Raw genomic sequence first — 17,703 nt, 5'->3', positions numbered from 1 at the left:
ACCATTCATACCAAATAATAAGAGGAATGACTAAGAGCCACAACATATTGATAAAAGGCAAAAGATAGGTCTCATAGTCCTAACACAAGGGCGAGAGCATATATGCCCCCGTTGTGGAAAGAACCATGGTAGTAGACCCAGTTATAAACTTACAAATGGATGTTTTAGATGTAGTAGTACTCAATATTGGATCAAAGGGTGTCCTATCAATAAAGAGTAGATCAGGATAAAAACTTAAGGAAGAGTATATGCCTTTAGTGAAAGAGATGTTGAAGCCGCCAAGGATATGATATAAGGCATGCTCACTATCTCTAATACCTTGGCAAAGGTTCTAATAGAACCCAGATCTACACACTCTTTTACATCACATGAGTTCGCTCAATATCTGAACATTGAACAGTCATCTTTAGATTATGTATTAGTAGTCTCTATCCCAATCAACAGGGACTTGATCACTAGTACAGTCTGCTGAGGATGTATTGTAGAGATTGCCAATAGAGAGTTACTAGTAGATCTCACACTCTTATATATGCATGATTTTGACGTCATACTAGGAATGAACTGGTTGGTAGCGTACCATGCCAATATAGATTGTTACTTGAAGACGGTGACCTTTAATTCCCAATGATAAGGCCTTCAAATTTAAAGGGATTAGGGAGCCCCAACATCCATGTCTCATATCTTGCATTCAAGCTCTACGATTACTTGAGAAGGGATATGTAGGGTATTTGGCTTACATAGTGGAGAATAAAAGTTAAAATTTCAATCTATAAGAAACACTCATGGTGAAGGAATATTTTGATGTTTTCTTATAAGATATTCCAGGTCTACCCAAAGGTCAGGTGATCGAGTTCTTTATTGACTTAATTCTTGGTATGAGCCCTATCTCTAAGGCTTTATATCAAAAGGCAAATGCCAAACTAAAGGAACTCAAGAAATAATTGCAAGAATTATTTTATAAGGGTTTCATTAACCAAGTGTATCACTATGGGGAGCCCCAGAACTATTTGTAAATAAGAAGGATGGTACCATGCGGCTCTATATCGATCATAGGAAACTAAACCAAGTTACCATAAACAATAATTATCCGTTGCCTTTATCGATGATCTATTTGATCAAATTTAAGAAGCTCAAGTATTCTCATAGATTGATCTATGTTTTTGATACCATCAACTAAAGATTAAGAAAGAGGATGTTCTCAAGACTTCCTTTATGGCCAGATATAGCCATTACAAATTCTTAGTCATGCCTTTGGTCTAACAAATGCTCCTACGGTATTTATAAATTTGATGAACAGTGTAGCGCCCGGGAAATTGAAGAAGAAGAAGAAAAAAAAAAAAAAAAAACGGGGCCACGTCAGCAGCCACGTCAGCAGACCCAGTCAGCAATCCCGGCCAACCGGGACCTGCCACATGGTAAGACCACGTCGATCCGGGATGGGCCATGTTGGCGATCCGTGTATGCGCGATTAGACGGCCCAGATCAAATGTGCGATCGGACGGCCCAGATGCAATCGCACGGACGGCCCAGATTCAATCAAAAATGGACGACCCAGATTAAATCAAAATGAACGTCTGAGATCAAAAGGCAAAAGGGTATAAATAAGACCCCCACACCAGACCACAAAACCCTAGCCGCCTTCCCTCGCCAGAGAAGACGAACCAGAAGCCGGCCGCCGCCACCCGCCGCCGCACCGGAGGGATTTCTGACTGCCAATCGAGGTAAATTTCATACCCCCGACTCGTTTTTCCGCGCTGATTTCCCCTGTGGCCAAATCGGAGCCAAAATCCTGGCCAAACGGCCGAAAAACACGGTCGAAACCCAGCGGCGCCGCCGCGCCCCTCCTCAGTTTTTGCCTCCGATGAGGCCCTTCCCGGCCACCGTTTAATGCAATTTTTATATCACCGTGATCACCATTCTTTTCTCTACAGGTTGATCAGAGCCGAATCACCAAAACACGAACTTCACCGGAGAGCCGCCGCACCCGAGGGCATCGCCGCCGGTAAGCTTCGGTTTTCCATAATTTTTTGGCCCCCCGAGGGCCCTAGAGTTATTTAATCGCAAGGATCGATGCAAGTGTGGCTGAATTCGGCCAGAAACGATCGAAAACGGCCAAACCAAGGTGAATCGCCGCTGCAAGCGGCGACAGAAACGGCTGAAAACGGCCAAACCAAGGCGAATCGTCGCCGCAAGCGGCGGCGCCGTCGCCGGAGCATGGCGGAGCCGCCGTGCCAGAAATGCGATATTTGCCGAAAGGGGCCCTGGGCCTAATTTGGGATTTTTTGGAACACGTGCAGGTACCAGTAGTGCTTTCAGTTCCCCAGGAAAAATTCAGGGAAAATTAGGGACAGCCTGTAGGCGCACTGTGAAGCCGTGTTCGGACCCCGAAACGTGTAAGGACCCCTCACCCTTTTTCCTATCACGGTATTAAAGTTCAATAAATGATAAAACGGTATTTCATGAATCAACGAATGTGTGAAATTGCTTAAGGTCGCTAATGGAGCCCGAGTCTAGTGTGTTTGTCGGTTAACTGTTATTTGGCTTGTTTACAGTTTTAAATGCAGTATGAGGTTTGATGTTTTCATTTTACAGTTTCGTGTGCATATTTTACTGTTTTACTGATTATGGATTGAATGACTGGGGTATTGATGCTGTATGTTGTCTGTTTGGCATAAATTACCATTTCGCTTGTTTGTGTGTGGATTGATAATGCTGACTGAGGGAAAGGAAAATGAAAGGTTATGTAAATGGGTAATTGTATAATGTTGTCAGCCTGACTAGATATCCTGGGAGATGGTGGACGGACCGGGTCCGTAGGGAACCCTACCGGGATTGTGGTCTCCCATACCGGACGGGGTATGGAGATCTTATGTGTTTTGGCGCCCATACCGGACCGGGTATAGGGACGGCCCGTTTCACCCTCATACCGGACGGGGTAATGAGGTTTATAGTTTTGGCACCCATACCGGACGGGGTATGGGGACAGCCCTGGAATATGATTTCAAGTGTTAAGGGTTAACGGGTAACGGGACCGCTATGGATCCCCATGGATACTAGTGGGCTGGTAAATGAGGAAAATATGTTGTGTAACGATTGAATTACGAAAGGCTTGATAAGTATTATGTTATACAGTTTATATATGATTTCATGATGATGATGATGTTATTGCTTTCGTGTATTATTTTTATGAATTTCACCGAGGTAAGTGAATGGTAAAGGTTTTATTATTGATAAAAGGATTTGTTGTAAATTATGCTCCATTGGTCTTTTTGTATTTTCTACCCACCTTTACCTCCGTGACGGAGAGATATCGTGATGTCTTTACTGGGCTAGTGTAGTTCATTCCTTATTTAATCATTTCAGATCAGGAAGACATTGTTCCCGAGCCGGTTCCGCAGGAGGACGACAAAGGGGACGCCTAAAGACTCCATAATCATATTCGTAGCTTTTACTTTCAAGTTTCTCCTTTAGGTAGTTTGATCTTTTATATTGTGAGCACGTTTTTGGTTTTAGTGTAAGGGATGTTAATCAAATTTTTGACTTCGCTTCCGCATTTGATATTTTTAATATACATTTCATTTTAAATTTCTGGGGCCGTTACAAACAGAGTCTTCCAACCATTATTGGATAAGTTTGTCATCATCCTCATTAATGATATACTAATATATTCACAGAGCAAGGCTGAACATGCAAAACATCTGGTAATAGTGCTTGATATACTTAGGAAAAAGAAGTTGTATGCCAAGTTAAAGGAGGTTTCCTTCCTAGAACATATAATTTTAAAGGACGGGATATCAGTAGATCCAACTGAGGTAGAAGCGGTAGTAAACTGGAAAAGACCTACAACACTAATTACAGTTCAAGTTTCCTTGATCTAGTTGGATGCTACAGGAAGTTCATTGAAAGTTTTTCAAAGATCACTACTCCATTAACTCAGCTCACTAGAAAGGACACAAAGTTTGAGTGGAACGATAAGCGTGAACAAAGTTTTTAGGAACTGAAGAAGCAGTTGATAGCAGCCCTAGTATTGGCTATTCCTAATAGTACTAGTAGATTTCTATCTACAGTGATGCTTTAAAGCAAGGGTTGGGATGCATGTTAATGCAACACCAAAAAATGATAGCCTACGGTTCCAAAAAATTAAAGAATCATGAGTATAACTATCCTACACATGACTTAGAACTAGTTGCCATAGTTTTTACCTTAAAGATCTTGGGCCAATATCTATATGGTGAAAGTTTTGATATTCACACAGACAATAAGAGTTTGAATTATTTGTTCTCGCAAAAAGAACTTAATATGCACCAAAAGAGATGGATGGATTTACTTAAGAACAATGATTGTAAGATTCTATACCATATGAGAAAAGGAAATATGGTTGCAAATGCACTTAGTAGGAAGAGTACTTGCACTCTTCCTTACATGATGGCCTCACAGTGGAGACTTGTAGAAGAGTTTCAGAAGTTGAACCTGTTTGTTTGATATAAGAGATCAGGATGATACCTAACTAATATAAAAGTACAATCCATTTTCATAGAAAAAATTAGAGAAGCCTAGCAGTCTAATCTTACCTTGAAGTCGATTATGGAAAATCTCAATAAGGGGCTTAGGCTAGAATTCAAACTATCAAAAGATGGTGTATTGAGGTTTAGAAATAGAGCATGTGAGCCAAATAATAATAGTATGAAAAATGAGATATTAGAAGAAGTGCACTACTCTAGATTTATTATGCACCATGGCAACACTAAGATGTATCAGAACTTGAAAACCAAATATTGATGGAGTGGGATGAAGAAGGGTATAGCAGAGTTTGTTTCCAAATGTCTCACCTACCAACAAGTGAAGGCTAAACATTAGAGGCCAGCAGGACTACTTTAGACCTTACCGATAGTAGAGTGGAAATGGGAACATATTACCATGGGTTTAGTGGTGGGTCTACTTAAAACAAGATCTCAGCATGATGCCATTTGGGTTATCATTGATAAACTAACTAAGTCTGCTCATTTCCTGGCTATCAGAGTAAATGGCCCACTAAACAAGTTAGCCAAGCTCTATATCAAGGAGATTGTGAGATTGTATGGAATTTCAATCACAATCATCTCTGGTCGAGATCCCTACTTCACTTTGAGATTTTGGACCAGTCTATAGAATGCTATGGGGACCAAACTATCCTTTAGTATGGCTTTTCATCCTCAGATGGATGGTCAATCAGAACGGACAATCTAAACTCTATAAGATATGCTAAGAGCCTGCGTCATTGAGTTGCGAGATAATTGGGATGATCATTTATCTCTGATTGAGTTCGCATATAACAATAGCTATCGATCCAGCATTCAAAGGGCACCTTGTGAAGCTTTGTATGAAAGACTCTATAGATCACCTATTTGTTGGGAAGAAGTTGGGGAATAAAAACTGGTTGGATCTAAATTCATAGAAGAAACTATAGAGAAGGTGAAATTGGTTAAGAAACATCTTCTAACACCTCAAAATAGGCTGAAACGTTATGTCAAAAATCAGAGAAGAGATTTAGAATTTAAAGTAAGCAACCATGTATTTTTTGGAAATCTCACCAATTAAAGGGATCATGAGCTTTTGGGAGGAAAAGAAATCTTAGTCCTAGATTTATCAGATCTTTTGAGATATTGGATAAAGTGAGAGCTGTCACCTACTGTTTAGTATTGCCACCTTAGTTAACCAATATACATCTCCATTTGTTAATGCTGAAGAAATATCACCAAGATCCATCACATGTACTCCGATATGAACCCCTTGTACTTTAGGACAACCTATCCTACATTGATCTTCCTTGCAGATAGTAGATTGCAAAGATAAGATATTACGATCAAAGATAATTTCCTTAGTAAAGGTATTATGGCAGTATCTTTCGATCAAACAAGCCATATGGGACCCAGAAGAGGAAATGAAGACAAAATATCCACATCTATTTCTGACCACCGGTAACTTCAATTTGGACGACAAATTTTTTTTTTAAATGGGGGAGGATGTGATAGCTCGGAAATACCCTCGAGTTAATTTCTTATGTTTGATATATTTAACTTAACCTTTATATGTGTTTAAAAATATATAATATGGTTAATAACGTAGTTTAGAGCCAAACAAAAAAAAGATGGATAAGGATGAAAGAGCTAGAATAAGCATGAAGAGGCATGGAAAAAAGTGGGCACCTTTTAGATGAAGTGGTATAATGAAAAATGGTAACTTTTAGATAAAGTGACATAACAGAAAGCGGCAACTTTTGGAGGAAGTGACATGTGAAAAGTGTGAACTTTTAAATGAAGTGACAAAATGGAAAGTGACAACTTTTAAATGAAGTGGCATGTGAAAAATTGTAACCTTTTAGATGAAGTGGAATGTGAAAAGACCCTTGAGAAAAAGCGGCATGTGAAAAGTGGGAACCTTTTAGATGAAGTGACATGAAGAAAGTTGGCAACTTTTACATGAAATAGCATGATGGAATAGTGGTAACCTTTCTCTCGTGGCTGCCCACTTCTATATATGGGAGGTGGGAGAAGGGAGGAGGAGAAATTTTGGAAGAGAGAAAATAGTAAGAAGCATAGAGGTACGAAAAGAAGAAGGAGAATGAAGTGTGTGATTCTTGAGAGTATTGTGAGGTTTTAGATAAAAACCATGGGGAAACTTTGCTAAATTCATGAGAGTAGAGGAAAAAGAAAAGAATAGGAGGAACGTTTATGATCAAAAGAAGGTTATAAACTGTTAGAAAGGTAAGTCTTTTCTTAAGTTTTGAAGTTCGATTTCTCTTTAATGTTCAGGATTAGTTTTTGAGTATTGTATTGGATATTTTTTATGTCAAGAAAGTGAACAAAAATCATCTTGAAACTCTGCCAAAATTTTGATAGAAAATGGTCATAAATAAAGTCAGAACTTTAACAGAATTAAGATTACGACTTCTAAGGACCTAAGGTAAGTGAATATTATAGATTTATGGCCTATTTAATTTTATAATATTTTACATATTTTCAATATAAAAATGTGAAAGTGTTTTATTTTTCTTTCATATTTGCTAAATAAGTATTTGTTAAATTTTTACTTTGATATAAGTATTATTTCTTTTTTTTGTTTTGGAAATGTTTGAAATGTGTACATCACTCATTATGGAAAGGAGTTGTCCCAAAAACACCTGCATTATGCTAGAATTCAATGTGGGAATACATAATCATTATGTGTTCGGGTGTATTCGTGAAGTGAAAAGTGTGTACTAATACATAACCTTTTTGTATTCGAGTGTATGAGGAAACAGTCTGATCTGTGTACCTTAACTATTCCGTGTTCGAGGTAGCAGTGTTTTAAGGTACTCATGTATGTCTGTGTTTGGATAATGGGGAAGCAGTGATAAGTATGTGTGACTATACATGATGTATGTTAACTAGATGATCCTCCATAATAGTAATGAAGTATACAACAAAGCAATTGTGAACCTATTTTCTGATTTATGCATTCATCTATTGATTCATATATTTGTTTTAAAAAGATTATATGATATATATTTTATTGTGCGTAAAGAAATTATATATTGCATGTACTATGCTGTGATTTTATAATATCATTTATTGGGATATTTCATCTCACCCCTATCACCCTCCAGAGACTAAAGATGCCGCTGCTGAGCGAGTGGTGATATGGAGAAAATTTTTGAGGCTAGACTCTGAGATTAAGGTTACTGTTTCATATTTTTGTTTAGTAATATAAGCAAAGAAATTTAGGGTCTCGTACATATGTTTATGTTTCACATTTAAGGGATGTAACGCTTTTGTGACTGTGTTATGATTAATAAAGTTAAGTTATTTTACTTAACTCAAGTCTATGTGATTTAAGTATAATCTGGTCATTATCCTATAAGATGGGGTATGGTTCGTGACATGTGTTTTATCCCTTAAAGAGAAAGAAAAAAGCCTTAACATTTTTCCACCTTTATAAACTCTATTATACTTGAAAGTATCAAAAATTTCAAAGAAACTGGCTGTGTTGGTGTGGATCTTCACTAGGTAATCCTCCAAATTGACAAGTAGGTTGGATCAAGTGTAGTATTGCTAGCTTGATCTCAAAGTTGTTAGCTTACAACATGTCTCAAAATGCTCAGACTTGTGTCTTCCAATGATGGCATGGCATAGTCTCTCATGGTGCGAATAGGTTGAGCACCTCTAGCACCATTATTTTTCTTGCCTCCTTCAATAAGATTGTTTTGATTTTCTGCCATGTTGAGTTTATGGTTTGCTCTTTTTCTTAAATGAAAAGTTCGTTCAGGTTCCAAATCAGATTCTATTAGTAGCTCCTTAGAATTTCTAGTCATACACTAGCAAAACTTGAAACAGAAGAGACAAAAATTTAAAAATTAAAAATCTCAAATTAACAACTAGTAACGATATAATAATTTTTAAATAAATTTTTGGTCCCTAGCAACAACGCCAAAAACTTAATGCGTCCTAGACAACACTAGCAAGTGCATTAGTCGTATCAATAATACAGATATGAGAATCCGAATATCGTTCCATGAAGACCAAATTTTATAAATCAATTATTATACTGAAAACTATTATTTGAAAAATATTGTTCAAATGAAAGCAAATTAATGTAAAATGTAAAACTAAATAAAATTGCAGAGAATTCAATTACCATTGTAAATTGAAGATAAATCAATTAATAAAATAATGTTAGGGTCTATAATCCCCCTAAACTTGTCTATATATCAACATTGATGATGAAATCTAAGATAAGATTAGCGGATTAATTCTAAAGCCTGGTTAACCTTATTCAGGGACATAACCTTTTAGATTTAAATGAAACTCTTATTAAGACACTTCATAGAAATCTGCATATAATCAACCCAATTATCAGACCTTATTCAAGAACATGAATATATGTCATAAGTTAATTTCAGATTATCTATTTGAACAAATCTATTATTAAACCTGTTATACAAAATTCTAACTTCTCTATTCGACGCATCATTAAGGAATTTAATTAACAAAATATCAATAAAAACATTAAACTCAATGATTTTGCATAAAACTAACTCAATATCATTAATCAAAATCAATACCCATCATAGTTTAGGGTTCATGTTTTCCCTAACAAAAGAAATCTACTCCATAAATAAATCTAGAAAGCAAAAATTGAAACTAAAAGAAAACATGATAAAATAAAATCAAACTCTTAATTGTCTCTTCATCTTGAGCTTGATCTCCTCTCCAACGGAGTTTTGAGTCTTAAAAGAAGAAGAAGAAGAAACTCTCTAACTTAGAACAATCCCTCAAATAAGAAAAGTGCTCTTGAATACTAATAATATGTCTTACATATACTAGGATAAATAATATTATATCATAAATACAAATCCTAAATGAAATAGGAAAGAAAATATGGCATCCCAAGCACTTTAGGAAACCTAATAATTTTGTTTTTCTCGCATGATCTTGCACCTGCCCATGCAAATTTCTATCTTCAAACTTCTGTATAAAGAGAGACTCGAGGACTGATGTGCATCACCACCTGCATGAGTGCATCTGCAATGCATGTTTCTGCCCTTTCATGCTTTCGTCCAAAAATTTTTAAATTCTCCCAAAATGACTAAAATTTATGAAATAAACTAAAGTGACTAAGTAAACTAAAATCAAATGAAAAACTAATAAGAATTACTCAAAACAAGCAAAAACAAAAGCAAAAACAATCTTGATAGTGTATAAAATACACAATTATCAAGTATATATATGAAGTTGTTCACTCAGCTATGGGAGCTTTAGCTAGTCAAGAATCGTTTTTTGATATGTATAAATTATGTTTAGATATGTGGCATATTGAGCTTTTATGGTTTTGTGCAAAGTCTTGCCAAACTTAATTAACTAACATCTTTTTACTATGGGCCTGTAGAGTTGTTTCGCCAAATTTATCCATCCTAAAATTAGATATAATATATATTATTTTCACTAGAAAAAAACATACGCATGTTCAATTAAATGATTTTTTTTTAGTTAAAAGCTTTTCTTAATTAACTATTCAAATAAAAAATTACTTACTTCTAAAATATTAATTTTTATCTCGTATTATACACAACTTATAATTTTTAATTAAAATATTTGATTAATCATATAGTAATTAAGAAATTGAGTTTATATCAGAATCAAATAATTCGACTATTTAGAATCTTTAAACATTATCTCAGTAAATTTTGTTGATAAAACTAAATTAAATTCATCACATATAATAAACCAATATATTTATTGCAAAATAATAATAGTAAAAACAAAGTAAGAACACGATACTCAAGTTATCATCTTATGTCCACTTAGCAAATCATACATTACTTATTTGTTATCATGCATTACTTTTTGATGGAAGATTTGCGTGAGAAATAAGAGACAGTAGAGATATATGAGATCAATAATTTATATTCATAGTCAACTAAAAATTAAATTAATCTTTTTTTATATTTAAATAACTAACTACTATATATATTTATCACAATAAATTTATTTTCTTATTTTAAAATTTGAGTAGATAATAATCTAAATTTTTATCTAATATATAATAATAATTAGCTTAAATTACCATTTTACCCCTAAACTCTGGCTTTTTTGTTTTCGTCCTTAATGTTCTATTTGATCCACAAAAGTCCCAGAGTTTTTCTATTATTTTAAAAGTACTAACTTTGTTAAATTTTAAACATAAACAAACAAACACACATTTTTTTTCTTTTCCTTCCGTCTCCCTTCTCTTTCCTCTTTTTCTCTCTCTCAAGAGATGATATTTTTTTATCAAGTTAACTTCATTAATTAACTAATTTTTAGATTAAATAAATTAAGTCCAAATTAAAAAATAACCCAAAGCACGCTTTTTATTTATTTTCTTCTCATCATCATCATCTTTTTCTCAATACAAATGAAAAAAGAATGGACAACAAAGCAACAGAGTAGATGCGAGAAGTTAGCAAAGATGATGACGACTGAAGGATGAAAAGTGCCTTGACCAAGTATGAATTAAAAATTAACAAAGTCTTTAATAACTCTATCCATATAATCGGATTAGGGCTAACAAAAATATTTTATTATTATATCTCACAGAATTAGGGTAAAATTTCACATATATGATTTTTTTATTTAAACAATGGTGGAAAGACTGCTTTGATGTGTGAAAAATCATGGGGTTATATGTATATATGCACACATTTATAGTTAATAGTTTAACAATTATTTGTATATTTACTCTCGTAATTTATTTTTTTACTAGCTCGAATGTGTTTTGCTAATTTTTAATTTTAGTTCACACAATTGTATTTTCACTAAGATTATAATATTTATGATAAAGAATTCAAATGTTTATACTATTTAAGAAGTTTAAATTAAAATTTGACTAAAAAAATATTAAACTACACACCTATTTTCTATTTTTGTAAATTTGATTTACTCTTATATACTTAACAAAAAAAATTGAAACTGCATAACTATTTTCTATCTTTGAAAACATGATATTGCTTTTTATAAATTTAAATTTTAGCAACATTAGAATCTATAGTTAATCAAACTAGAGAATTACGTTGAGTGAGTACAATCTCTCAATGTTTATTTATTGTGAATATTGAAGAATTTGCTACAAATGTTAAGAAAGTTGTCATTTAACATTCTACCATTATGTTGAAATATAATTGTGTTATCTAGACTACAATGATAGCAAGAAAGAGCTACTATCATATATAAATATCATAATAACCAACAAATTGAGAGTTAATGGTGACTCCGATATGTTCATTGTTTTCACAAACACCACCAATTTATATCTTATGTTCCTCTTCATCATTCTTTCCCTTGTTACCTTTTTCATTGATTACGATATCTTTATTTGACTGTTGAGACATTGTCATGAAAACTTCTCTGGCATCTTGCTCCTTGATACACCTCTAGGCTTGTACATTAAGTTGTACTTCTCCGCATTTCCTTTTTCCTCCTGAACAACAATAATTTTAGTACTTGTAACATTATCATATATCAACTGAAATATTTATTAAACACTACTCACCCAATAATATTTCAATATTTATTCTGGTTGAGGTTACAGTATCTGTTGAAAATATTTTATCACCTAAACAATAAATAAAGTTTATTCACCTATATAATTTGTGATTAGTAATCTCTTCTTAATTACCTCATCAATGGGATCAATCTCCTCTTTTACAACCTTCCCTTTTCTCTCCATGAAGGTCTTCTCCATCATCTATAAGTTACCAAAAAATTAAGTGACTGTAATTTTCTTTTATATCCACCTATAAATAACTAAAAATAACATCATAAGGTTACATTAAACATTTCACCATCTATACAACAACACAAAGTAAGAAAATTCTAATGTCTGCTCAAGAATAAAAACATTAATTTCAATCTTTTTTATTAATTTATTTACCTCATCAAGGGTTTGAAGCCTCTCTCTTGCTCCAGCGTTCAGGTGTTCCTCTTCTATTAGCACCTGGAAACATTTATACTATTATACATATACATATAGATATATACTTCACTCATTGAAGCATTCACCTCATTCTCCATTTTGTTACTAGATTTCCTCACCAAAGGCACCTATATAAAAAAGAGACTTGAGATAAAATATTTTAATACTATAATATTAATCATGACTTGAATATTTTCAAGAAATATATATATATATATACACTCAAAACCAATATATAGAAGAAGCATTTTCTTCTCCATCCACCACCTTCTTTGGCCTACCAACCTTCCTCTTCAGTGGGGTACTCCCTAGTTCCCCATCCTCTTTATTCTTCCTTGCCCTTCCCACCTTCTTCCTTTCTCCCGGTGGCACTACAGAACTACTTTTTTCTTCCGTTTTCTTCTTCCTTGGTTTTAAAATGGGTTTATTAGAGTAGATTTCATAGAGTATAAAACCAGTTACCTCGATAACCAATCGAAACCATCCCTTAGATTCCTTATGGATATAGTACTGTAGTCCCACATGAATATAAATATTATCAAGCTTCTTTTTCTTTTTCCAGATGAATATAGTACTCAAAAGAGCCAATTGTTAAGTTGAAAAAACTAAAAGGGACTTATTGTATTATATATTTTAGTATCCTGTTTTCATTTCTCAACCATCCAACTTTTAGTCTTTTGTTGGATTGTATACATGCAATTTGTATTGGGTCAAAGGAGATGCTCCGAAGTATACTATCAGTAAGAAAATTAACCACTAACAAAACTCATTTGACCTAAAAGACAATCTTAAGGTACCCTTGAGTGGATTCCTTTTAAGGAGATGAGGATTGTGTTTTCATATTTTTATTATTATTTTTCATAAAAAATAGATTTTATTACATTTTACCTTTTTTGTTTTATCTTAAACAAATTATTATTTTATATTTTTCCAGCCCATCTACAACCTTTTTTGTTCTTTTTTTCCCTTCCAATACATGCCCTTTACCCATTCATAAAACCATTAACCTCATTCTATATTCTGCAATATGTACAATAAGTAAGGTATAAGAATCTATATTTATTTAATGACTACAAATGTTTTGGATTTAATTACAATTTAATCTCAACAGAGAAAACCTTACATTTTACTTTTTCTCTTATGAAAGAAGTGTTAAGTCTGTATTTACCTTTAGATTATTAGTAATAAAAAATCATTAGGTTTTATATAAATAAAATTTCCAACACAACTAATTTTTCTTTAGCAATATCTGTCTTCCTAGATAAGAAGTTTTCTTTCACATCTACCTTAAGAAGTTATGTATTTCAATTATAACTTGCATATGTGGACTAATTGTGTATATGAAAAAAATATTTTTAAAAATTATGAATAGTTAATTAAGAAAATATTTAAATAAATAAACATTTAGGGTGATTGATCACATATCTAGACCAATATGTTGCATGCCATGGTTGATATATTACACATGAATGTTCTATCTGATGTCAAAATTGTAAATTTAAAAAAACATATCATGCCAAATAATGGAGAAAATTAAATTAATCATGAAATGCACAGATCTTTAGTGTAATGCTTCACGAAGTCGTTACAAACTTTCACCTCTGAGGGCAGATACAGATTTCCAACTACCCAAGTGGAATGACCAGATTAGATACAGATATGGCAATTTGCTCAGGCCCACTTCCGGCTGGCCAAACCATGGTACGATCTATGACCACGACCGTACCAACCATAGTGGTATGAACAGATATCTATAATCACGACATTACTTAGCCAAAGGTCCTAACAAATATTCGCATCACCACTCTCATCAGAGGGTATGCCGTCATCCACATGGAGCAGTCTTCCTAAGTTTTTCCAGACAAGATGGGGTTGGGGGAAACAGATACCCCTGATGGGGTTAGGAGAACGGATATCCCTTAGAGATAAAAAGTCTAACGAGACACTTGATGTATGATGCATGTCAATACAAATACATATTTCGAACTATTCATGCTTCATTCCACTTTTCTTTTCTTATTTTTTATTTCTTTATTTTTCAGATAACCTTACCAGTTTAATATTGTTTTAATTACATGCAAATCATTAAGTGTCTATAAATCACATAGCATGCTTGAAATAAAGAACAATTCATCTTATTTAGACCTACCAACACAAAATCATACAAAATAAGCAAAGTCACAAATTATCAATTTAATAAATTTTTTTGTCTAAAAATACTCTTAAAATGTATAAAGAAATACTAAATTTCTTACCAAAACCTTGATAACTTCTCCTTCACCATTCTTCTTTTATTTCTCCTTCTCTCTAGATCACTCTCTCACTCTCTAATTCTTGAAAAATAAAAGAATGGAAGTGTGGGGAAGAATGGGAAAGGAAGACCTTATTTATAGAAATTTGGAATCATTGGATTCGCACCAAATAGTGAAAGCTTGTGAAGAGAGAGGGAAAAAGATGCTCGGCATGAAAAATGAGGGAAAAAAATCGACCCCCACAGGTGGCAGCAGTGCACCGCCTAAGGTGATGGAAGTACACTGCCTGAGAAGATAATGACCTGTTCGGCATACTGCAGGCTAGTGTGCAGTCGCACGACCCTCCTACCGCACGAGCAGGACACAGGCCTATCTGCACAAGCCTACTGCGCGAATAGTGGCTACACAGTGTGCGACGCCTGTTTGTGCACAATGCGACGAGCGGACGGCCCACTTGCACGTGACAAGACACAGGGAGGAACCAGCCCCACATCGTGTGCGCAGATGGGACGTGCGAGCTGTATGCACATCTCGCGCATGCTGTACGCGCGCATAGTGCGCATGCGCAGATAGCTCCCTTTTTTCGTGGGATTTTCTCCCATTTTTTTCATTTTTCTAGAATTTATTTTTAACAAAATAAAATTAAAAAAACTAGCTAAATTCAACAAAAGTAAAATTAAATAGAATCTAATAAAAATTAAATAAAATCAAGATAAATAAATTCCCAAATTATGATAAAAATTTACAGAAATAGATTGAATGAGTTCAATGCTGCCTGAATGCCCCGAATAAATAGGGCTTTCCAAATAAATTAAGCACAGTGATGGGTGGGATGTTACATCCCCCCCACCTTAAAAAACTTTATTCCCCAAATTTATATCGAACAGGTCAAGATACTTCTCCTTCATCTCGCTTTCCAACTCCCACATTGCTTCTTCCAAGTTATGATGCTGCCATCACACCTTCACCATGGGAATCATCTTGTTGCGTATGACCTTGTCAGTCCACCCAAGAATCTCCATGGGAACTTCCTCATAACTCATGTCGACTTGTACCTTTACCTCATTGTGAGGAATGATATAAGAAGGGTTAGGAGGGTACCTTTTAGCATTGAGACATGAAAGATGTCATGTAAACCCATAAACTCTCGTGATAGAGCAAGGTGGTAGGCCATGGGTGCAATGTGCTTAATGATTAAAAAAGGTCCCACATAATGAGGGCTTAACTTCCCTCTTCTCCCCAACCGCATCTTTCCCTTATAGGGGAAAACCTTGAGAAAAACTTCGTCTCCCACAACGAATTCCTAGGGTCGCCTATGATTGTTGACATAACTCTTCTAATAGCTATGGGTTGTAGCTAAGTTCTTACAAATGATTGCGACATTTTCAATGGTCTCCTAAATGAAGTCTGTTCCCAAATGGCACTAATTTTTGACTTCATTCCAACAGGTAGGAGAACGGTAAGGCCTACCATACAATGCTTCATACGGAGCCATGCCGATGCTGGAATGATAACTGTTATTATAAGTAAATTCATATAGGAGAAGATACTCATACCAGTTATCACCAAAGTCAAGGACGCAAACACGCGACATTTCTTCAATGTCTGGATCGTATGTTTTAACTTTCCATCAATTTGGGGATGATAAGTGGTGCTGAAATGCAATCCGAACCCCAAAGCTTCTTGAAAACTGTCCCATAAATGGGAGGTAAATCGAGGGTCATGATCAAACACAATGGATGAGGGAATACCATAAAGTCAAACATTCTCATCAACATATAGGCGGGCTAATTTACTGGTGAAGTCAGTGGTCCTAATTGGCAGTCTTGGTTAGTTATTCAATGATGACCCAAATAGTGTTATGATCAAAATATGTTCTAGGTAATCTGGCGACAAAATCCATGGTTACATGCTCCCACTTCCATTCATGAATCGGAAGACCTTCTAATAAACGATCGGGTCTTTGATGTTCTACCTTAATTCTCTTGTAAGTGAGGCATCAAGAGAAGTAGTCGATTATGTCCTTCTTCATTTCTAACCACCAGTATTGTCGTTTCAAACTCTCAGGATGGATGGATAGCTTAGAAGCATGGTCAGTCTTGAGGACATCCACCTTTATACCGACAAAAACTAAAATTTGGTTTCGAAATCTAAACAGTCCATCATCTGAAATCCTAAAATCAGAAAATTCATCAGAGGAGAACTTATCTAGATCTTGATGAGTTTTGGGTCGGTGGACTGAGCTTCCAAGATTTTCATGAAGACATTCAACAAGGCTCAAATTTGAGCAAGATAGATGCCTTTGCCATGGTAGTTAAGCTGGAGCGACCATATAGTATCCATCAATTTCCAAATGGAGGCCATGGTTTGGGCCAACATTGCGGACTCCTTTCTACTTAGTGCATCTGCGACTACATTTCTTCTACTAGGGTGGTAGATGATCTTGCAGTCATAGTCCTTTAGAAGATCCATTTAGCAACTCAGTCTCATGTTTAAGTCCCTTTGTGAAAGATGTACTTCAAACTCTTGTGGTCAGTGTAAATCTCGAAAGTCTGACCAAACAGGTAGTGATGCCATATCTTCAGGGCAACGATAATAGCCGGAAACTCTAGGTCATGGTATGGTAGTTTCACTCATGAGGTTTTAACTGTTGAGAACCATAAGTGACTACTCTACCATGTTGCATCAAGATGCACCCCAAGCCGATATGAGAGGCATCACAGTAAACCTGAAATCATCCAATATTGTTAGGGAGGATCAACACAGGAGAAGAGGTGAGATGATGCTTCAATTCCATGAAGCTTTCACTACATTCATAATTCTAGACAAATTGTACACTATTTTAGGGTAGTCGGGCTAATGGAGTAGCAATCTTAGCAAATCTGCCAATGAATCGCTTATAGTAACCTGTCAAGCTAAGAAAACTACATAGTTTGACCACATTAGTGGGTGGATTCAAGTTGACGACTATTTCAACCTTGAA

This window comes from Carica papaya, chromosome 8 (genome assembly GCF_054855325.1).
Source record: "Carica papaya isolate Zhongbai chromosome 8, ASM5485532v1, whole genome shotgun sequence".
Classification (NCBI taxonomy): Eukaryota; Viridiplantae; Streptophyta; class Magnoliopsida; order Brassicales; family Caricaceae; genus Carica; species Carica papaya.
This window is presented reverse-complemented; position numbering follows the sequence as displayed.